This window comes from Oncorhynchus mykiss, chromosome 17 (assembly GCF_013265735.2).
Source record: "Oncorhynchus mykiss isolate Arlee chromosome 17, USDA_OmykA_1.1, whole genome shotgun sequence".
NCBI lineage: Eukaryota > Metazoa > Chordata > Actinopteri > Salmoniformes > Salmonidae > Oncorhynchus > Oncorhynchus mykiss.
Genome location: NC_048581.1, coordinates 45,170,315 through 45,194,896, shown reverse-complemented (window position 1 = coordinate 45,194,896; position 24,582 = coordinate 45,170,315). Strand labels below are relative to the sequence as shown.

The 24,582-nt window shown below is 44.0% G+C and overlaps 1 protein-coding gene across 3 annotated transcripts in view; it reads left to right on the top strand.

The window, feature by feature from the left end:
• The first annotated feature begins 13,944 nt into the window (after window positions 1-13,944).
• Window positions 13,945-24,582, top strand: part of LOC110493950 (histone deacetylase 7) — an 87,895-nt gene continuing 77,257 nt past the window's right edge. The window contains exons 1-2 of one of the 3 annotated variants that reach the window (XM_021568570.2): window positions 13,945-14,105; window positions 21,634-21,702. The gene's annotated coding sequence lies outside the window, so the exon portion shown is untranslated. Of the gene's footprint in view, window positions 14,106-20,977; window positions 21,330-21,633; window positions 21,703-24,582 lie in introns of those variants that run through there. The other 2 variants (XM_021568572.2, XM_036949967.1) reach the window with 2 other exon arrangements.

Sequence of the window (24,582 nt, the reverse complement as noted above, 5' to 3'; positions counted from 1 at the left end):
CCTGAGCTCAATTTAGAGCCTTATAGCAAAAGATCTGAATAGTTTTGTAAATAAAGTATTTCTGTTTTTAATTTTTTTATACGTTTGCAAACAGTTCTAAAAACCTGTTTTTGCTTTGTCATTATGGGGTATTCTGTGTAGATTGCTGAGGATGTTTTATTTATTTAATCAATTTTAGGATAAAGCTGTAACGTAACAAAATGTGATAAGGTAAAGGGGTCTGAATACTTTACGAAGGCACTGTAAACGATAATAGGAGGAGGATTTTCCCCTTTGTAAACCTCCCACGCTTCTTCACGAGTATTCCTTTAGATTAATAACAGTATACCATAATAAACATATTTTTCATAAGGTCACTCCTTATTATGATTTGCATATGTTGTAGGCTATAGTTTTACATTACTTGTTCTGTTCATGCAATTAGAGCTTAAATGTATTTTTGTAGCTCACCTTCTTGACCCTGTAATTATGACAATACTGTACACAGAGCAAATGGACAAGATTCTAGTCAACATTCTGCTCATGGAACTTATTTGTTTGGAGAGGATTTGAAACCAGGGGGGAAGCCTAACCAAGAATCATTTTGCTTCGCCAAGAAAACAAAATGTCAGAACCCACAAACACGCGTCCCCTTTGGTCAGTGTGTTTTCCCAAAGGATGGAGTTACAGTTGGACGGCTAGCTAATCCATGGTGGCTAGCGCCGTAGCGCAGAGAGCCAGACCACAGGCCCAGGTCACGCGAGTTCTCAACCTTTGCCACTTCTCCTATTATCCCTCCAAGGGAACAGTGGCTGTTTCAGTCGACTGACAGAGGAAGTCTAAGGTCATGTGCCACCTTCAAACAAACACATGAATCCACAATAACATTGCTAATGTTAGCATTAGCACGGTACCTGGTGTTAATTAACCAAGCATAGTCTAGTGTCACCTAGCCTTAACACGGCAGTTGTTGTTGACTTGTTTTGTCTGGTTCGTTCTGTCCTTGAGTTCTGTCTGGTGGGGCTAGAGTTGTTTTGATAGGTGAAATGAAAGCATAATGTTGATTCATTAAAGAAAAGGAAAAATTAAGGCGGTCAAGTGTTTACTTCCATGGTGTTGTAGCCTACATGTCCTTGGTGTGCACTGCTTCTGAAGTGTGTGCATGCAGAGATGTATTAATGTGCTTGTGTGGGTGCATGTGTGTGCGACCAAGTCAAGCTTTATCCTTCGTAATCCATAACCAGAGCACCACTGAGGATCATCTACAGTAGTATTCATATTCCTACATTAACTTCCTACATTTCCTCAGTTGCCTCTCTGAAAGTATTTTTACTCTCAGTTTGAAGCAAAGATTTATTTATAAACCAATAATTTCAGCAATTCCAGGTCCAACCACTACTTAAAGCTCTGAATCTCCTCCTGCCTCAATTGTTTTTTCCATATCACCCACATCCTCCCCATTTTCCTATCATTAACTTTCACTCAAGCTGAAATCGAATCAGTGAAAAATTTCGGTTTGTGTTTGTGATTACAGAGAATGGCCCATTTGTGTCTTTACACTGCCACTGTACGTTGTTACCATAGTAACATTGCATTTCAGAAAGCAGGATCAATAAGCTAGCCAGCTAACTTTGATAAACACTTAAATTAAACTAAAGTTGAACGTGGGTTATACAGAGTCAGTTAGGCCATGCCATGTCCATATTAATTTAATATTTCTCTGTTAACTAGGACAGATCAGGCTTTTCAGTAATGATCTGGTTAACCTATTGGCAAATCCAGCTGTGCATTGCCCACCAAAGCCTCCCTCCCAGACACATTCTATGTTCGCTTCGAGGCAGACAATACTGAGCAATCCAGGAAGAATCTTGCTGCTCCGGGCGACCAGGTGCTTTCGCACTCTGAGGCTGATGTGAGGATAACTCTCAAAAGAGTGAATACTTGGACTTCCGGCAATAGCAAAGCTCTAACAAGACGCGTCTGCATATCGTCCTCAAACTTTTGACATTTTTTAAGGCATTTTGACAGGGTTGTCCTGTTTGTTAATAGTGAGTTGGAAGTTAATACGTCTCTTTTATCACCAAAACAAAAGGCATGGAAAGGCATGGAAAGGTTCCCCCTCTGTCCGCCCTTCATCAGCCTCAGTGGATTCTAGCTCGGAAGAAGCACCAGCATGGTTCAGAATGGAGATGGACAAGGGTATAAAAAACATTGAAGAGACACTTTCTCAACGCCTCATCAAAATGTATGTTCTGGTCGATAAACTCCACGAAGACCAGAAAGTCACAAAGGGACGAGTTACACAAAGTTAGAAAAATACCATGCTGACCACCATGCTGCCATCCTGGACGTCCACGAGGATGTGGATCAAAAGTACAAGATGTTGGAAGATGCCATTTATAAACTCGAGGAGCAATTAGAATCTTATAAACATTTCCAAAGGCTCTCGAATTTGAGCGCCTTTGTACAGGAATGGATTCCCAAAATCCTGGATCTACCCCTTCCGCGCACCCACTGGAAATTGAGAGGGCCAATCACACACCACGGAGGCGGCTGCCTGGCCAGGTTGCACCCAGGGCAATTGTCATTAAATTGCTACGGTCCCAGGACACTGTCCGCATCCTATCTGCTGCCCGAGCAAAGGGAGAGTTCAAGTACGGAGATGCCAGAATCATGACCTTTCCGGGTCTTTCATCCATACTTCACAAGGTCTGCGCTAGCCAGCGACTTTGTGGATCGAAATCAAGAATGGTGAGTGCACATTTGAGGGTGAACTCAGGACGATGCTGATTGTTTAACTTATTGTCCCTATTTCAAATTTGAGGGATGATAGTTATTGTCTGGAAAAGGTTTCCATTTATTCATCGCAGCTTGATATCTTTTTTCCTGTGCCGCTTGGGTGCGTTTGTGGTCATCACTTTTGTTACTTGCATGGCACACGTTTCAGAGCGCCTTGGGGAATGTCGTTTGGTTGACATTTGAGTATGCGGGTAGGCGCGGCTGGTGACCATGAACGCATCCTCTGTGTTTTTGGGGGGTTTTGATGGAGACATGCTCATGTGGGGATAAATAGTCCGGTCATTTTTGTTTCCAATGTTTGTCGCTGTTTTGTTTCCATTTTTGTTTCCATTTTTGTTTCCATTTTTGTTTCCATTTTTGTTTCCAATGTTTGTCGCTTTGATTCACATTTTATTTTGTGACTCGACTGACAACATTTTCATGTTATAGGGAACAGTCAATGCACTTTTATGCACTATACGTATCATTTAGAATTAACCTAATTTGGGTGATGCTATGCATAACAAGTACATGTAGCTTAAAGACTGGCATCTAATGGTATGTTTTTTTTAACTGTAATAACTATACATTTATGACACTTAACATTAGGGGTACTAAATTCCCAGTCAAGTGCAAGTGCATTCTGATTCATCTAAAGCAGCATAAGGTTGATATAGCTCTTTTTCAGGAGACACACCCGACTGACTCTGAGCCTGATAAACTGAAGAGAGAGTGGGTGGGTGAAGTGTACTGTTCATCTATCACCTCTCGGGCAAGAGGGGTGGCCATTCTCAATAATAAGCATTGCCCCTTTCAGATACAATCTCAGATTAAAGACAAGGGGGGGAAGGTTTGTGATCATTCAAGGTTTCATTAACATTGAGCCCATTACCATTGTGAATGTGTATGGGGCCTATCCATGATCCTACATTTGACCAACACATCTTACTGAAGTTAACGTGCCCCTCATCAGAGATAATAATGGCAGGGGGTTTTAACTTGGTACTGGACTCTTCCAATGATATATCTTCCTCTAATAGTATCAACCTCACACAAGTAGCTAAAATGTTAAAAGATTTTGGACTTGAAGACATATGGAGATTTCACAACCAAAAAGTTAAAGAATACTAATTTTACTCCTCAGTCCATAACAGTTACTCTAGAATTGTCACGTTCTGACCTCTATTTCTGTTGTTTTGTATTTATTTAGTATGGTCAGGGCGTGAGTTGGGTGGGCAGTCTATGTTTGTTTTTCTATGTTTTGGGGCATTTCTATGTTTTCGGCCTAGTATGGTTCTCAATCAGAGGCAGGTGTCATTAGTTTTCTCTGATTGAGAATCATACTTAGGTAGCCTGGGTTTCACTGTGTTTGTGGGTGATTGTTCCTGTCACTGTGTTTGGTGTCACAGGATAGGACTGTTTTGCGTTTTCACATTTCTTGTTTTTGTTAGTTTGTTCATGTGTAGTGATTTATTAAAACATGAATAACCACCACGCTGCGCTTTGGTCCGCTTCTCTTCCTCCTACAGACGAACGCCCTTACAGAATCACCCACCACAACAGGACCAAGCAGCGTGTCAACAGGCAGGAGCAGCAGGAGAAGCAACAGCGGCAGCAGGAGATACGTAGTAAGGAATTCTGGACATGGGAGGAAATCCTCGACGGGAGAGGACCCTGGGCTAAGCCAGGAGAATATTGCCGCCCCAAGGCCGAGCTGGAGGCAGCAAAAGCAGAGAGGTTGGCGAAGCAAGCACGGCGGCGCAGACGGAAGCTCGAGAGTCACCCCCAAAAATTTCTTGGGGGGGGCACAGGGGGAGTGTGGCAGAGTCAGGAGTCAGACCTGAGCCAACTCCCCCCGTTTATCGTGAGGAGCCAAGGAGGAGCTCAGAACCAGAGCTGGTGTTGGAGGTGAGCGAAGCAGAGACTGTGAAGGAGTTAATGCGGAAATTGGAGGAGAGTGATATGAGGGACTTGCTGGTTTGGTGCATGAGGCACGACATTCGCCCGACGGAGCGTGTCAGGGATTTAATGGCACCGGGGTCAGCTCTCCATACTCATCCTGAGGTACGAGCGAGGGGTCTGGTGAAGACTGTGCCAGCCTCACGCACCAGGCCTCCTGTGCATCTCCCTAGCCTTGCACGTCCTGTGCCATCTCAGCACTACAGTGCTCCTAGCAGTGCTAACTGTGGCGGGCGTGGTGCTGGTCAGGCACCGTGTTATGCAGTTGTGCGCACGGTGTCCCCAGTACGCGTGCTTAGCCCGGTGCGCTACATCCCAGCTCCCCACATCTGCCGGGCTAGGGTGAAGATCCAGCCAGGGCGGTTGGTGCCAGCCCTGCTCTCAAGATCTCCAGTACGCCTTCACGGTCCGGTCTATCCGTCACCACCTCCACGCACCAGCCCTCCGGTGGCAGCCCCCCGTACCAGGCTGTCTCTCCGGCCCATCCTTACAGGGGCTTCCTCCTGTCCAGCGCTGCCGGAGTCTCCCGCCTGTCCGGAGCCTCCCGCCTGTCCGGCGCCTCTGCCGGAGCCTCCCGCCTGTCCGGCGCCTCTGCCGGAGCCTCCCGCCTGTCCGGCGCCTCTGCCGGAGCCTCCCGCCTGTCCGGCGCCTCTGCCGGAGCCTCCCGCCTGTCCGGCGCCTCTGCCGGAGCCTCCCGCCTGTCCGGCGCCGCTGCCGGAGTCTCCCGCCTCTCCGGCGCTACCAGGGCCTTCCTCTTCTCCAGCATTGCCGGAGCTTCCCGTCTGCCCAGCGCCAGCTGAGCTTCCCGTCTGCCCAGCGCCAGCTGAGCTTCCCGTCTGCCCAGCACCAGCTGAGCCTCCCGTCTGCCCAGCGGCGCCAGCGCCGTCTGTCTGCCCAGCGCCGCCAGCGCCGTCCGTCTGCCCAGCGCCGCCAGTGCCGCCAGTCAGCCAGGAGCCGCCAGTGCCGCCCGTCAGCCAGGGGCCGCCAGTGCCGCCAGTCAGCCAGGGGCCGCCAGTCAGCCAGGGGCCGCCAGTGCCGCCAGTCAGCCAGGGGCCGCCAGTGCCGCCAGTCAGCCAGGGGCCGCCAGTGCCGCCAGTAAGCCAGGGGCCGCCAGTGCCGCCAGTAAGCCAGGGGCCGCCAGTCAGCCAGGGGCCGCCAGTGCCGCCAGTCAGCCAGGGGCCGCCAGTGCCGCCAGTCAGCCAGGGGCCGCCAGTGCCGCCAGTCAGCCAGGGGCCGCCAGTGCCGCCAGTCAGCCAGGGGCCACCAGTCAGCCAGGGGCCGCCAGTGCCGCCAGTCAGCCAGGGGCCGCCAGTAAGCCAGGGGCCGCCAGTGCCGTCAGTCAGCCAGGGGCCGCCCGAGCAGCTGCCCCTCTGTCCAGAGCAGCTGTCGCCCCTCTGTCCCGAGCTGCTGCCGCCCCTCTGTCCAGAGCAGCTGTCCCTCTGTCCCGAGCAGCTGTCCCTCTGTCCCGAGCAGCTGCCCCTCTGTCCCGAGCAGCTGCCGCCCCTCTGTCCCGAGCAGCTGCCGCCCCTCTGTCCCGAGCAGCTGCCGCCCCTCTGTCCCGAGCAGCTGCCGCCCCTCTGTCCCGAGCAGCTGCCGCCCCTCTGTCCCGAGCAGCTGCCGCCCCTCTGTCCCGAGCAGCTATCGCCCCTCTGTCCCGAGCTGCTATCGCCCCTCTGTCCCGAGCTGCTGCCCCTCTGTCCCGAGCAGTTGTCCCTCTGTCCCGAGCAGCTGCTTCACCTCTGTCCCGAGCTGCCCCTCTGTCCCGAGCAGCCCCTCTGTCCAGTGGGGTCATTGAGAGGGGTGGCCATGGTGAGTAAGCCAGGGAGGCGGACAATAAGGCGGACTAAGACAATGGTGAAGTGGGGTCCGCGTCCCGAGCCAGAGCCGCCACCGCGGACAGACGCCCACCCAGACCCTCCCCTATAGGTCAAGGTTTTGCGGCCGGAGTCCGCACCTTTGGGGGGGGGTACTGTCACGTTCTGACCTCTATTTCTGTTGTTTTGTATTTATTTAGTATGGTCAGGGCGTGAGTTGGGTGGGCAGTCTATGTTTGTTTTTCTATGTTTTGGGGCATTTCTATGTTTTCGGCCTAGTATGGTTCTCAATCAGAGGCAGGTGTCATTAGTTGTCTCTGATTGAGAATCATACTTAGGTAGCCTGGGTTTCACTGTGTTTGTGGGTGATTGTTCCTGTCACTGTGTTTGGTGTCACAGGATAGGACTGTTTTGCGTTTTCACATTTCTTGTTTTTGTTAGTTTGTTCATGTGTAGTGATTTATTAAAACATGAATAACCACCACGCTGCGCTTTGGTCCGCTTCTCTTCCTCCTACAGACGAACGCCCTTACAAGAATTGACTTATTTCTTATTCCTCCAGACAAGGGAAGTTTAACTACGGGGTGTAAGTACTTACCAAAACTAATATCAGATAATTCTGCCCTGCCGGCTTCATTACCAGTCAGTTAACTAACCTCCGGACGAGCTTCAATGCCATACAACTCTACTCCCGTGGCCTCCAACTGCTCTTAAACGCAAGTAAAACTAAATGCATGCTATTCAATCGATCACTGCCTGCACCTGCTCGCCCGTCCAGCATCACTACTCTGGACGGCTCTGACGTAGAATACAAATACCTGGTTAGACTGTAAACTCTCCTTCCAGAGTCACATTAAGCATCTCCAATCCATAATTAAATCTAGAATCGGCTTCCTATATCGCAACAAAGCATCCTTCACTCATGCTGCCAAACATACCCTCGTAAAACTGACCATCCTACCGACCCTCGACTTCGGTGATGTCATCTATAAAATAGCATCCAACACTCTACTCAACAAACTGGATGCAGTCTATCACAGTGCCATCCGTTTTGTCACCAAAGCCCCATATGCTACCCACCACTGCCACCTGTATGCTCTTGTTGTGACCTGTACGCTCTCGTTGGTTGGCCTCACTTCATACTCGTCGCCAAACCCACTGGCTATAGGTTATCTACAAGTCTCTGCTAGGTAAAGCTCCGCCTTATCTCAGGTCACTGGTCACCATAGCAGCACCCACTCGTAGCACGCGCTCCAGCAGGTATATCTCACTGGTCACCCCCAAAGCCAATTCCTCCTTTGGTCGTCTTTCCTTCCAGTTCTATGATGCCAATGACTGGAACGAACTGCAAAAATCTCTGATGCTGGAGACTCACATCTCCCTCACTAGCTTTAAGCACCAGCTGTCAGAGCAGCTCACAGATCACTGCACCTGTACGTAGCCCATCTGTAAACAGCCCATCTACCTACCTACCTCATCCCCATACTGTATTTATTTATTTATCTTGCTCCTTTGCACCCCAGTACCTGTACTTGCACATTCATCTTCTGCACATCTACCATTCCAGTGTTTAATTGCTTTATTGTAATTATTTCGCCACAATGGCCTATTTATTGCCTTAACTTACCTCATTTGCACTCACTGTATATAGACGTTTGTTTTCTTTTGTTCTACTTTATTATTGAGTGTACGTTTTGTTTATTCCATGTGTAACTCTGCTATGCTTTATCTTGGCCAGGTCGCAGTTGCAAATGAGAACTTGTTCTCAACTAGACTACCTGGTTAAATAAAGGTGATTTTTTTTTTAAACACCCTCAAGAAGGTGGAGGTTTGGCACATACTAAATAATCTCACATTTGTAACATCTCTGAACACTCATATCAACATCTTTTTTTAGCACCAATAACAACTCTGCCCCCCCCCCCCCCCCCTAAAGTAGGTGTAAGATGTAAAGTAGGTGTAAGGCTCAAGTAGATTTGTTGGAGAAAGACATTTGAGATCTGGAAAATTAACATAGTAAAACATTTGACAACTCAACTCTACCAAAAATTTGACTCAAAACAATTGGAATATAACATGCACTTAGGAGGACAAAACAAAACTACTATGAACATGGAGATACAGCAGGAAAGTTGCTTGCTTGGAAGATAAGGCGAGATGAAGCTAAGAAGTCTATTCGTTCTATTAAAGCTGCCCAATAACACAGTTGTTCAGGGCCTTGAGGAAATTAATCTAGTCTTTAGGGAGTTTCATGAAACATTGTACAAGTCTGAAGGGGATGCCCCTGCCACAATGCATGAGTTTTTGAACAAACTCAATTTACAAGCTTTAACTGATGACGATAGACAGTACTTGGAGAAAGAGATTACATCTGAGGAAGTTAGAGATTCAATTTTCAACACTGTTGGGGGAAAATCACCAGGGTTAGATGGATTCCCTATTGCATTCTATAGATCATTTTTACCCAAACTAATTGAGGCTCTTTGCAATATGTCTATTCATGCCATAGACACAGAAAAACTCCCAGGCACACTTGAACAAGCACTGGTCACAGTTGTTTGTTAAAAACCTGGGAAAGATCCTCTGCTTTGTGGGTTGAATAGACCAATATCTTTATTGAACATATAAGATTCTTGCGAAACTCATAGCTCTTTGACTAGACAAGTTTCATCCTGATTTGGTTGGTATGGACCAAACAGGCTTTGTAAGAAACCACTCATCTCCTGATAATATCAGAATATTATTTAATCGTATGCATTATGTAGAGAATGACCAAGAATGTGTGGTGGCGGCCTCATTTGATGCGGAAAAAGCTTTTGACCGCATAGAATGGAACTGCCTGTTTGAAGTTTTACAGATGATGAATATTGGACCTAAGTATGTAGGTCTGATTAGATTACTGTACAAATGTCCGGTAGCTCAGATCCTGACTAATGGAAACGTTTCCTCCCAGTTCTCTCTATCACGTGGCACAAGACAGGGTTGTCCCGCTAGTCCTCTCTTTTTTTCTTTGGCTATCGAGCCATTGGCGGAAGATTTTAGAGCTCATCCATTCATCCATGGTGCTCGTATAGGTGGGCGCAAACATCTGGTCTGGCTCTACGCCGATGACATTTTGCTTTACCTCACTAAACCAGAAATTTCACTCTGAGCATTAGTTGACCTCCTGAAAGAGTACGGGACCTTTTCAGGATATAAAATAAACATATGAAAGAGTATAATCATGCCTTTTAACAGGGCAGAACCCAATTCTAGACCAGCCGTTTCCTTGGAGACATCCGAAAATGACATATCTGGGATTGCAAATTCCTTCTGAAAATATTAAGACAAATCAACTCCACTTCTCAAAAAGGTTGGGGAAGAATTGGATAGATGACAAGATTTACCCATTTCTCTTATTGGGCGGGTCAATTCTGTAAAGATTAATATAGTACCACAATTTCTGTACCTTTTTCAAACCTTGGCCTTTCCTATTCCCAAAGTTTTCTACAAACAACTTAATAGTCTCTGAAACACACAGCTTTATGCAAACCATACTCGGAAGGAGGTCTTACTCTACCTGACTTCCAGTTGTATTACTGGGAATCTCAGTTAAAGGCTGTGGCTATGGCAAGATACAACATGTTCACCCTCTTGGAGACAGATAGAGGAATAGTCTTTCCCCTGTTTCATTGGCATCTATACCTTATATTAGCCCACCTAAAGCTTTGCTAGGTCTGATAAACAACATTTTATTTGAAAACACTCCAAAACATATTGATTGAAGTCTGTAAACAAACAGAAGGGCATAGCTCTATATATGAACTAACCTCATCTTACCCAAAGCCCTGAGAGATGGTATTACATTTTCTTGGTTCAACAAAGGAATTAAAAACATTTGGTCATCTGTATAGAGAAGGTGAACCGCTGTCCTTTGAACAACTGGCATCTCATTTTCAGTTATCTCAAACTGATTTCTTCAAGTACCTACAGGTTAGGCATTATATTGCCACTCAACAGGGAGGTAGGACTCAGCCCATGAGTAAAATCTACAACTGATACATTGTGACTGTAGAGGAAAGGGTAAAAAAGGTTTAATTTCTTAGTCCTCTAGTCTAGTCCTCTAGTCTAGTCCTCTAGTCCTCTAGTCTTCAAGCTCTGTTAGGGAATGATGAAGCCCTGAAGGCTTGCATGCAGTGGCATGATGATCTTGGTCTCATTTTTGAGGACGAAAAATGGAGAAAACGATTTTTAGATGCCCAGCAACTTTCATTTAACACAAGGCACAAGTTGATGCAATTGAATCTTTTACATAGGGTCTACTACACCTGAGAGACTGTATAAAGATACATTTGAAATATTCAACATTTTGCCCAAGATGTAAATCGGGTGTGGGCACACTTCTGCATATGTTTTTTTTGTCCTGCCCTGATCTAGGCAATTATTGGGAAGACATTATTCAGATCTTATCACAGGTCACTAGTATGACTACCACTAGATCTTTCCCTTATTATTTTTGGAGATGACTCTGTTCTTCCAGTTAATATTGGTAAATTGGCAGTCATTGCAGCCAATAAATACACAACGGTTACCCATCCAGGACATCTACTCGAAATGGGGCCCGAGGAAGGAACGCAGCTTCATCAAGGAAACCCACACCCCCCAGGCCACGAGCTGTTCCTTCACTTACCGTCGGGTAGACGGCATCAAAGCATGAGGTCTGATACCAACCCTCTCCGAGACAGTTTCTATCTGCAAGCCATCAGACTGCTAAACATTTGAACTGGACAGACCACCTGCTCTGTATGTCCGCACCTTACCACACATTCACTCACTCGTGCACACATCCAAACAGACATACAGTACACACACACACACACACACACACATATTTGTACACTTGCCCCCCCCCCCCCCCCCCCTTCCCCAATGCAGGTGTAAATATTGGACTATAAATTGTGCCTTCCTGTATTATACTTATACTAAAATGTATTATTCTACTGCCATTTACTTTGTTCATATTCTTTTATTTTCTTATTTATTATTGTTGTTGCATTGTTGAGAAGGAACCTGCGAGTAAGAATTTTGTTGGAAAATGTATTCCATGCGTATCCCGTATATATGACTAATAACACATTCAACTTATTGATCATGGTTTGTGAGATACCTCCCTGAACCAGTGACTATCAATAAATAATAATCTGCAGTAAAAGCCCTCTACAAGATACATTGTTATGGCCCGAGGGATATTGCATTGCCAGGTTAAAAACGTACAGTAACTGTCAAAACACTACCTTCCTAAAGGATATTTTGAGTACAATGTGTTTTTAAGTTGTTTTTATGGGTGTTATTTGATTTTACTGTTTGTATTTTCATACAGTGCATCCTGATACAACATTTCCTGCCATTGTCAATGTCTGCCACAGTCTCTCTCTCTCTCTCTCTCTCTCTCTCTCTCAGCTCTCTCTCACACTCTCGCTCTCTCTCTCACACTCTCGCTCTCTCTCTCACACTCTTGCTCTCTCTCTCTCGCTCTTACTTTCTCTCTGACACACACACACACACTCTCTCTCTCTCTCTCTCTCTTTCTCTCTCTCTCTTTCTCTCTCTCTCTCTCTCTCTTTCTCTCTCTCTTTCTCACTCTCGCTCTCTCACACTCTCTCTCTCTCGCTCTTACTTTCTCTCTGACACACACACACACACACACACACACACACAGTGTTGGAAAAAGTAAAACATTTTGTACATTGTTTACAGTTCCTATGCTGAACACATACTGTGTTTGAATTCTGTACAGAGTGGAAAGGCAAAGACATCATGGAGGACGAGGACGCTTGTTTACAGATGTACAAGAGACTGCAATTATAAATATGGTTTTGGCCAACAATGCAAGAGAGATAAGAGAGCATATCTTGAATAATGACACCATATTTAACAACATCAATGCTGTAAGCCTGTCGACCATACAACGCATCCTCCAACGGCACCAATGTTAGTTTTCACCGGGCTGTTCTGGTCCAAAACTGGTTTGCCACCCATCCACAATTTGTAGTTGCATGCGGGCATATGGTTGATCGCCAACCATATGCCCGCATGCCGCTTCTCCAGCCAATGGAGGACGCATGTGGGGACATAGAGGTTGCCTCTGTCCAAGGTTGGATACGTCATGCTAGGAGATACTCCCCTCATGTTTGGCAAGAGAAAACGTATCTTGTGATGTGGATGAAGTATTGTGGCCAGACCCAGGCCGGAGAAGAGGCCGGAGAAGAGATGAAGCCCCCCCCCTACCAATTCCTGGACTGACCCCCCGGGACCCCACACACACAATTGTGTTCTTTACTGTATTCTAAAGAATATAATATTGGTTTACATATGTTTATGGTTTTGTTGTATGCTACTTTATACAACAGTAATGTTTGGCCTAATAAATCTTTTCTGTTTCTACATTGCATTGGTGTTTACAGTGTACTTGTTACCCCTCTCAGCAGATTACTTTCACTGTAGAACATTGTATTGAAATGTAGATATAAGCCTATGAAAGACCAAAGAGCTCTAGATTTAGAACAACAGTGTTTACAGGGTATATCCAAAAATGTACTATTATGAAAGCAGTGTTTGCCATTCGATGCAAATGCTTCATTCTGACATGTGTTTATGGCCTTTTGAATGCAGTGTTACATTTTGAAGGAGATGTGAGACATTTTGCATTTTGTGTGTGCAGTTTTGGGAATTGTGTGTAGAGTTTTGAAAAAAGGAGACAGTTTTGAAAACGTGTGTAAGCAGTTGGAAAAAACTGTAATCAAACCTTACAGTGCCATTTTCTTGTTATTTTAATGTATGGATAGCCAGGGGCACACTCCAACACTCAGACATCATTTACAAACAAAGCATTTGTGTTTAGTGAGTCCGCCAGATCAGAGGAAGAATGCATGACCAGGGATGTTCTCTTGATAAATGCGTGAAATCGATTATTTTCCTGCCATGCTAAGCATTTGAAATGTATAAAGGGTATTAAGGGTGTCAGGGAAATTATATGGAGTAAAAGTACATTATTTTCTTTAGGAATGTAGTGTAGTAAAAGTAAAAGTAGTCAAAAATATAGAAATAGTAAAGTAAAGTACAGATACCCCAAAAAACGACTTAAGTAGTACTTTAAAGTATTTTTACTTTAAGTACTTTACACCACTGCTCACACACACTTTCCATTTTTTTTCTCTTACTCTCCCCGTAGCTTCTGGTTCGGGGGTTGCACTGACAAAACCTACATCACACTGATAGAGCTGAGCAACTGTGTGAGTCAGAGAGAGGGAGAGAGAGAGAGAGAGAGAGAGAGAGAGAGAGAGAGAGCGAGAGAGAGAGAGAGAGAGAGAACGGAAGTGAGAGTGGCTCAAAAGGCAGAGCAAGCCCCTTGTCTCAAGCACTTCTTCTCTCTCTCTCTCCTTGAACGTACACACTTGCTCTCTACCCACCCCGCTGTCCAGCAAGTATCTAACCCACCCACCCACTTCAACCCGGCCCTCTGAGATTGACCTGCTTGCTGACTGCTGTATGAGGGACAAGAAAGCACCTAACACTGGCTGTCCAAATCTAATACTGGTAAGAAAAAAATAGTTTTACTGTTCTGTATCAGATGGGTACTTTTGTATCACTCTGCAATCTGGTTTCTCAGGGGTTCTATGCGATTAGAGATGGGCTGACAAGAGAATGAGATGTCACTTTACACTTCACTTCACTTCAACTCCAGTGTACTTGACATGCTCACGTTAGAGAGTAAGGGTAACACGTGTGCAGATGAGGAGATATGTTGTTTACTCAAGTTGGTAAAGACGGGGTTTTGTTGATTCATTGTTGTTGTCATCTTGTTTGAGTCAAACTCCCCGGCAGATGTTCATGTGTCAAGTCTCTCATTGTGCGTTTCTGGAGAACAGCTTTAGCTTTGGTTCTTCCTCACTTTGTGATGTAGCTTCCCACACTCGCTTTGTTGTTCATGTTCAATGATACCACACTAATATCACAGGCGGAAAAACTCTGGGCATTCGGAGGAAAATATGATTATTGTACCTACAGTAGGTTTTTCCTTTTGTCGTAGAATTCGGAGGTGATGTTGCTTGGGACTCGGGACGGGGAGAGGGTCGAAAATTGGAAACAGACCCCACCCACCCCTGAGACTTAGTCAGTCCGCTCAGAAGAAGGGAACACAAAACAACAGTCCCACCACCAGTGTCAGGGTGTGTGTGTGTGCATGTGTGTGTGTTTGTGCGTGCAAGTGTGTGTGTGTGTGTGTGTGTGTGTGTGTGTGTAGAGAGAGACACACACAGAAACAGAGAGAGTAGACAGGGTAAGGGGAAATTTCCTAATGGTTCATTTTGTTTTGATCGATCTGATGTGTTACTTTCTCCCCATACGGTTAATAAAGCTTTCAGAGTGAGAAGGAGGAGAGATAGCTAGGAGCATTGAGAGTGAATTGGCCTGCTTTCATAATCTGACCAATGTATTTCCATGTGTCCCACAGCACTGATCACTGCCCTACGGGTCCCTAAGCAGGGAAAAAGAACAAATCAACTAAATGTGCTTGCAATTTGTCCATCTCATTTCCCCCCTCTCTCCCTTCCTGTCCATTGGCACACGTCTTCTTATTCCTTTGAAAAACCGCCTTTATGATAGCGATAGCGCAATTTGAAATTGCAACATACAAATATTTTCTTAGTTGTATGGCTACAAAAGCTGTCCTAGCTGTAGAGTTCGACATTTGTGTACTTTACCACTGATTGTATTTCTACGGCGTGGGACAATCTTCAGGCAACCAAAAGTTGAAAACATAAAGTCATTATCAGAGACTAGATCAAAACTAGTCATCATAAGACACAAAAAACAGAGTACAGAGCATTCCCAGCTCTTGATTTCTTGATCCTCCTCATCTTGAACTTACAGTGCACCACACTTAAATCTAGGTTGATAAAAAAAAAAACACGACTGAACTCATGGCTCAGCCTTTTGCTCACTCTCTTGCCCAAAACACTAAAGTTCCTCTCTATTTTTAATCTTCCCAGGGCTACTCCATATATATATAGTTGTGTATGTGTGGTTTGTTGAGCTCCTAAATCAGGAGTTTTATGCCCTTTTTGACAATAATGGTCCATAATGAGGACATTCACAAGCTATTTGTGGAGGTCACTTGGAGGTGACAAACTCAAATTACAGTCCAAGGAGTTCTTGTTGGTTTGAGAGTTGAAAGCACTTCATATAGAGGTTTAGGACTGATGTCATCTACACCTAAATAAATCTCTACTGTTAAGCAGAACAATTCGATGAATTCATATTGTAGATGTGCACTGTTTCATAGATGCTCACTGCTCACCATTGAAGTTATACGAGACGTAGATGAGAGTATGTGTTGTAAATAACACACAAATTAAGTATTTCCATACTAGAGATGGTATCTCACTCCAGACCAACTCTTGTTTAGAGTTACAGTGTGCAAAACAGTGATATTTCACAAAATGCCCTCGGTACCTAGTTATGAAAAGTTCAAATTGGTCATATTTGCATAGTAACCACTATGATTGCACCCTGTGTTATGCTTATTGGACTAGTATGAGTTCTCTGATTATTACATGAATTTGAAATTCAATCAAATTAATTTCATTTTAGCGGAACAGAAACTCTCTCTGTGAAATTCGACTCCGTTTAATTACTTATGGCCAGTATTTCTGTTGCGGTGATAAATCTTCCAGCACAGACTGTGTTTAGCCTGTGGAGGTCACTAGGTCAAGACGTCAAAAGGTCACTGTCAGACAGAAGTAGCCCATTGGGACATAACACTCTCTCTGGGACAGTAGTTGACTCTCAGTCTTAGTAGAGGAGTGACCGAGACCATAGGTCAAGTGCAGAGAGGGAATTATTGTGCATAATGGGTAAAGAGGATGTGTGATGGGTGATTTTTGTCATGGTAAGACTCCCTTGGGCTTTAGCCAATGTTGAGATTCAATGAGAAGTACTGTAGCCTCAGGGTGGTCAAATGGTTCGTTAACTGCCACCCCCTGCTGGAAAAGTTGAGTCATTGCATGACTCTCAGTATATTTCTGTAACAACACAACAAAAATTGATGTTTTATTATCACATACACCAGATAGGTGCAGTGAAACGTGCTGTTTTTACAGGATCAGACATAGTAGTACTGCACCCCTGGAGTAAATTAGCGTTAAGTGCCTTGCACAGAGGCACATCGGACGATTTTTCACCTTGTCGGCTCTGGTATTATGCAACAGCGACCTTTCGGGTTACTGGCCCAACGCTCTAACCGCTAGGCTACCTGCTGCTCAAAATTATAACTGCAAAACTATATACCATATAATGACCAACAATCACTAGTTGTTGTTGTCACTTTGAAAGGTAGCTTTTGAAAGGGGCACAGACACTGGGTGATGGAAAGGGAGATTTGCAGGTATGTGCAAAAGGAGAAGTGGTAGCCTTTTTCAGCAGTCAGTGACCAAAAGCACCCTCTTTAGCCTCATGGATGGAATGTTCTTCATATTTTTCATAATTGCATCATTAATACATAAAAAAAACATGTTTTTATACGGTTTTGTTATATTTCAGTCTTCTCTGATGTATATAGTGCAATATTGGGATGCAAACTAAAAATGAAATACATTTCAACTCTATATCTGACATGGTACAGGTGTCTTATTGTTTTAAACCAATAACCATGCGTGTGAGGTGTATACTTTTGTTTCTAAATAGATTTGTTTAAGACTCCCAAGAAACACTCTGTTCGACCCTGATTTAGCCCACTGCAGTAAAAGGTGATGCTGGATGTATGATGACTAACAACTTTTCTCAATTCTCACTTGGGGGTGGAAGGAAAACCCACTAATAGCAACATAGACAGAAAGGAAAAATGCTGTACTGTTTATTATTCATGGCCTCCCTCGTCTTTTCAATTTGTTGTCATCAACGAGGTGTGTTCCATGTGAATGAACTTTGTCGAGCATTTTAGATTTGAAACGTACATGATACTAGCTTACGAAGTTTCAACTCGTTCCCGTGGTCTCAAAGGAGTCAGGCGCAGGGTTTAAATGAAACCTACATTTGATGTCATTAATTTCAAGTTGTTGCCTGCAGAGAGCAAGACATAAGACAAATCCTTTGAGGTTACAGTACATGCGCAAACACACACACACATACACAGATACGCGCGCGCACACACACACACACACACGCACGCGTGCGCGCACACACACGCGCGCGCACACAAACACACACACACACACACACACACAGAGGAGTGTGTGAGGGCGTCATATCACTGCGCTTTCCAGCATCTCTGTTTCCAGTGAAACGAAGTGAGTGTGTTTTATCTGTCTTCTCTGTGGCTTAGCGTAACATAGCATCTCTACCAGGAATGGAAAGGCTGAAAGGCAACCCATTTTCGCTAGCATCTCAACACCTTCACAGTCACCACACCACTGCTAGCTAGAGACAGTCGAGTCTGAGGTTTGTTACAGGACGTTGACTAGAGTGGTCTCTGATAACACACTACCCTGATATGAAAGGGAATTGATGTAATGGCAGAGAGAGACAGTAAATAGAATATCAGTAAATGGATTATACCATAACTATACACCCCCAAAAAAGATAAGACCTTCCAAGTGTCAAAGATAAATGTCACCACATCTTTCACATGTGCATGGGAAAGGCTGGAACACAACAATGATCCATCACATTCATTCTCTCAGTTCTTTCACGCTTCCTGCTCTGCCTTGCCAGTGGAAAGGACAGTTTTGCTCAGTGACACACAGCAGTCATAGCTCAGCCGGTGTGTCTCACTATCAGAGAAAGAGACCGTCAGACAGACAGACAGAACAGAGCAGAGCCACAGAACAGAGAGACTGAAATAAATAGATGGAGGGTGGTGAACACACCCTGTGCCCCCCCCCAGAGATTGAATAACAGATGAGTGTTTGCCCAGGGATATACCCTCAGGCCTCCACCCAGTACCAGGAAATCTGTGACTGAGATAATATGACATATTCCAGGAATCATAACACTGCATGAAGCTACAGTAGGACTCCTCATAATAATAATAATCTCTATCAAATATTCTACATCTAATATTTAATTATGCCATATACATGTACATGTTGAACACTGTGATAGGTGCAGTATGTATCTATCTATCTTTCTTTCTGTTTTTTTTTCTTTTTGGTAATCTGCCCTGTGTGTATGGTAACTTCTGTTCCCTCCATCACTGCATTGCCTGACTGCATTCCTTTCATTCCTATTGGCTTCCTGTGCCTGGGAGCGGAGCTGGCACCCCACTGGTCATAGAGCTCAGAGCTGTACATTTCAGTATTACTGAGGCATGTGTGCATGGTATCTCTCTCTCCCTCTCTGTTTCTCTCTGTACTTCTACACCTCACTTGTCCTCCTCCCCATCTCTCTCAGCTCTACCCGTCCTCACCCACAGACACCTCAGCATTTATCTCTCTGACAGAACACAATGTGTGGTACAGGAGGGCACGGAAATGTGAGTTTTGACGGCTTACGAAGGGGGTCCTCCAGGGTTCAGTTTTAGGGCCTATTATTTTTATGCTGTATATTTATTATATTGGAAGGAATGTAAAATCTACTGAACTCCATCTGTATGGTGACAACATTCTGTAAGACACAACAGCAGTAGCAGTCTGGCCCATTTGCCACAGTCACAGCTGAACTCTTAGTTCTCACAATCCTGGTCATTCTGGGTCAGATAAGCAGCCACTCCTCAACTCACTCTCCTAGATAATAGGATTATTCCCTTTTAAATGAGACTAAACGTTCTCCATTCGGCCAAATCCACCCTATGTCTACAATATGTCATTGAGCACGGCCCATGGAGATAACTCTAACCTGATTTGGGATGGTCAAATAGATTCAGTCAGTTCATCTTTTGGAATTGTCTGAACCAGCCTGGCACTGTTTACACTTTGGCTCTCTTCAGTTCATTTAAGGTGAAATTACAATTCCACTCAAAACAAACTGATATCAACAAGTTTATCAGAACCATAATACAACACAGCTAGTGTCTCTCCTTTGGTACTTATGGCAAGAGTAATCAGCCAACAAGTCATGGGTATGACTGTGGGGTGGACCCAATCCTAACTTGGGATACGTGCTTGTAGCTTGAATTTAAACTTGGCACTCCCATGGATCAATACACAATTTATATTAATGTTGTGGCCCGGGGACCGTTTGCGGTCCATCCTTGATTAATTGTGGCCCCAATTTGTACTCTCAAAATTTAGATTCATGTTTGATTCTTTGAAAATATGTTAGGAACACATAATTTTACATTAAGCCGTACATGATTTCAAAGCAAATGCTGTTGAGGTAAACTGCTATACAGCCACTTCCCTTCTGATGTTTGACTTCACAGAGGCACACACACAGACTGAAAAGGGAAAATCCTTTTGGCATACCTGCCGAACACTAAAAGTAATTGCCATTTTTTTCCTATTATTTCACACCACAATGTTGTACAACTGTAAGCTGAATAGAAGGAGTTATCCCTCTTCTTTGCTCAACAGATAATTTTTTTTTGTCCAGTTTTGAATTTGCAGTGACAAGGTCATTACCTATTTTCAATAAAGTTTTGTTGGAGTGTGTTGTATGTGTGTTTGGCACCTCATGTTTTTGTCTACTCCGGCAGAGTGAGGCTGGCACTGTACATTGTCTGCACTCATCTCGTCTCTCCCTCCCTGCCATGTTCCTTATCTTACCCTCACACTCTGAAGAGTCTGTCTATGGACACTACTGGATGTGAACATCAGGGCAGTGCACTAGTATTGTCTGTGTTTGTTTGTGGGTTTCTGTCTGTTTGTTTATTTGTGTTAATTTGCTAATTGCTTCTCTACATTCATACACATACATACAGTACAATTAACACCATATTGTTAATTGTACAATAACACCATATTATTTATTACAATGCCTTTGCATGTATTTTCTACATGTCTCTTGCTATTTGTAGTTTTTCATCGGGCACTTGCATATGCCTTTCTGTTTGTGTGTGTGAACTCGAAATCCTCTATAACAACACAATATACCACATCCTTTCTTTACTCGTTATTATCCTTGCAGCAATCTCTATAGAGAAATTCAACATTACAGCGCGATTGAAAGTTAAAGGCAATATTCCTGTCAGCCGAGCGGTCAATGCTGCAAATTTCGGCTCAATCTGAAATCCCCTTTACATTTCTTGGGCAGAATCTGTAGGCCCATAACGCCTCACCGTTACAGATTGAATAAAGCCCTGCATTTCGAGTGAGCTGTTTCAATGTTATTGTGCGATTGTGTGGTCTCCACTTTTAGCTCAAATGGACATGATTCAGACAGGCTGATAAAATGGGTGCGCGCCCTCTCACACGCAAAGAGTATTTTGAGTTCAGCAGGTGGAGCCCTGAGACCGAACTGGCTCATTTTACTGTTCCTCAAAGGAGATGAACGTTAGACTAACAGATCAACTCAACAGTAACGTCGCAGATATGATAGCTTCTACAATGCGAAAATTAGACAGATTATGTCAACACCTCTCGCTTAGTTTTTTGTTGCGCGTTTGACGAAAGGAAGTAGGCTCGTCAATTTCTTTTGGAGTTGTCAAGATATTTCATTCGCTACATTTACAGTAGCCTCATATTACAGACGGCCTACATGTATCGCAAAATTGGACCACATGTTGCTCCCCTGTTGAATTTCATTCGCTAATTAATATCAGCGTTGAAGACGTCAATAAATTAGAAAACTGTTCTCAAATTAATGTGTCAAATAGTAACCACGGAGGTAGGCTACTTATTATTTGGTCTACTCTTGAATAGTCTGTACAATTTAAACGTAAAAGATAATATTCAATTCTTCGTTTGCATTATGTTGGGAGAATTGAGGCAGAGTTTAGCGCGTGTGAAAGGTCATCACGCTGTTGCATTTACCCACGTATTTGATTAGATATTTATTGAAACAATCAATTCTCTCGCGTCATCTGGTTGCCCATCAGAAAGTGATGATGCACTTAAATGGTGCACCTCAAAACTCACTCAGTGCTGAATGTATGTTGTACTCACGATTGTTTTCCTTTACTTCCTAACAGATGGACAGATAGAATCTTGACCTCAAATAGAGACAGGCGGACTGGAAAGACGCGTTTCGACGGTGACGGGTAGGATTCCATATTTCACTCATATCAAGGTTGTCTGGAATCCAGGTGTAGTGTAACCTTAGGTAGATTCAGGTGCGTCTGTAAACTAATGAAGGCTACATTTCCTGTTGAAAGGAGTGCGCTAACTGCATGGTGGTGTGGTTGTATTCTACACCATGTATTTATTGTAGGTTAAGGTTGCCTCAATTACTAGAAAATGTGATATAGATCATTGGTAATCGTGTAATTGTGCAACTAAGGCATACGCTTGGACAGAATAGCCTTATTGTCAGTGAAGGTATTACATTTACAAGAGGCTCAAATACGACCTATAAAGTCATTGAAAAGTTTGACTCATGCAATGGGCAAAACACTTGGTTCTTTGATGTACTGTAGGCTACAGTAGTTTATGAGTATGGCTGATGTTTTGTAGCAATGGGAGAGCAGCTGTGTTTGTGTGTGTGTGTGTGTGTGTGTGTGTGTGCATGTGTGTGTGTGTGCATGTGTGTGTGTATGAGAAAAGGAAAAAACCTGGACACATGAGACTAGCTCACACACACACACACACACACACACACACTAGTCAGGATGAGGTCATGGTCATAGTAATGTGAGGATATAGTTACGCCAGTTTCACGTGTGCCACGCCAGAGGAATCGACACCACTCTCCGTTTGTATAGCCTTTTAGATCTCTTTCTCTCCGTCTTGTTCTCCTCTTTCCCTCTTTCTCTCCATCCCTCTCCGATAACCAATTTAGTTCATTGTGTGAGTGTACGAGCCTACCTGCCTCTCATGTCTGTCTGCATGCCTGTGTGTGTGTGCGCGTGCGTGCCTGCATAGATGCGCTAAAAACATTTTTAGTATCACTTTACCTGAAAGTGTCATTACACAGGGATAGTCACAGCCTCAGGCTGACTCCAGTTGTTGTGACTGCCATTTGTTTAGTTGTTGCAAGTGTTATAACAGACACAGTGCAAAGGAGACTGTGATTGCGGGTTCAAGTGAAATGTTATAACCTTACCTTGGAGGTTTCTGTTATGTGCCACTGCCATGTGTGCAGGGTTTGAACTACACTTTTACTCATGGGGTGGTATCACGATACTACATTTTCCATAGCAAGAAGGAAAACACGATGCAGACTAAACTCTTGGGGGTGGTTTCCTGGACACAGATTAAGCCTAGTTCTGGATTTAAGAGCATGCTCGATGGGAAATCTCCATTTAAAAATATTTTTAGACCAGGTCTGGGTTTAATCTCAGTCTGGGACACCAGCCCATAGTCCTTTAGGAACTTGCTTTATGTAACATAGTATGTGCTATAACTTGGGGAAAGTCTGACAGAATGACAACATAATCCATGTGACATGCATCGTGCCAAGTTGCTCATTTGGCCAAACAATGCATTTTTCATGCTTATCAAAAGGCTAGCCATTACCTCTTCCCCTTAACAAGAAGACCCTGCTGAAACACTGGTTGCTAGTAATTTGATATTTATCAATGAAGTAATTGTTCACTCAATAATATGCTTGTTGCTATTTTTGTGTGTGCTCAGTTGGTAGAGCATGGTGCTCGTAACATCAAGGTTGTGGGTTCGAGTCCCACGGGGCACAGTACTGGGGGGGGGGAAAGTATGAAAATGTATGCACTCTGGATAAGAGCGTCTGCTAAGTGACAAAAATGTCAAATGTGAACAGAGTGTGTTAACATGACTATATCTTAGCAGACTCTTTGAGGTAAGCGAAGAAAGTAATATAACTTGGTTGGTCCTTGGGTTAACTGGATGTTCTGGACAGGGAATTGGCTGCTCTACCTCTGTGTATTTTTTATTTTCTACTGAAAAACCACTTTAAAAAACCCAAGTGTGAGAGAGCAGTGCTGACAATATAGATAGTGTTGTGGCTGGACAGGACTAGACGTGAAGATCACGTTGTTGCCTCTTCCTGGTTTTAAACCAGCTCAGCTGACCGCACACGCACTCCCTCAAAATATAGCAGTACAGCAGTGTGTGTGTGTGTGTTTGCATACATGCATGTGTGAGCTACCAAACTAACATCACATTTGTCTACACAGATCGCATTTGAAACAAAAAAACATGATATGTGCACACATACAGTTGAAGTCGGGAGTTTGCATACACCTTAGCCAAATACATTTAAACTTAGTTTTTCACAATTCCTGACATTAAAGCTGAGTAAAAATCCCCTGTCTTAGGTCAGTTTGGATCACCACTTTATTTTAAGAATGTGAAATGTCAGAATAGTAGTAGAGAGAATTATTTATTTCAGCTTTTATTTCTTTCATCACATTCCCAGTGGGTCAGAAGTCAACATACACTCAATTAGTATTTGGTAGCATTGCCTTTAAATTGATTAACTTGGGTCAAACGTTTCGGGTAGCCTTCCACAAGCTTCCCACAATAAGTTGGGTGAATTTTAGCCCATTCCTCCTGACTGAGTGTAACTGAGAGTGTGACTGAGTCAGGTTTGTAGGCCTCCTTGCTCGCACACGCTTTTTCAGTTCTGCCCTACCTTTTCCTACCTCATGATGCCATCTATTTTGTGAAGTGCACAATCCCTCCTGCAGCAAAGCATCCCCACAACAAGTGCTGCGACTCCTGCATTTCACGGTTGGGATGGTGTTCTTCGGCTTGCAAGCCTCCCCCTTTTTCCTCCAAACATAACGATGGTCATTATGGCCAAACAGTTATATTTTTGTTTCATCAGACCAGAGGCCATTTCTCCAAAAAGTACGATATTTGTCCCCATGTACAGTTACTAACCGTAGTTTGTCTTTTTTATGGTGGTTTTGGAGCAGTGGCTTCATCCTTGCTGAGCGGTGTTTCAGGTTATGTCGATATAGGACTAATTTTACTGTGGATATAGATACTTTTGTACCTGTTTC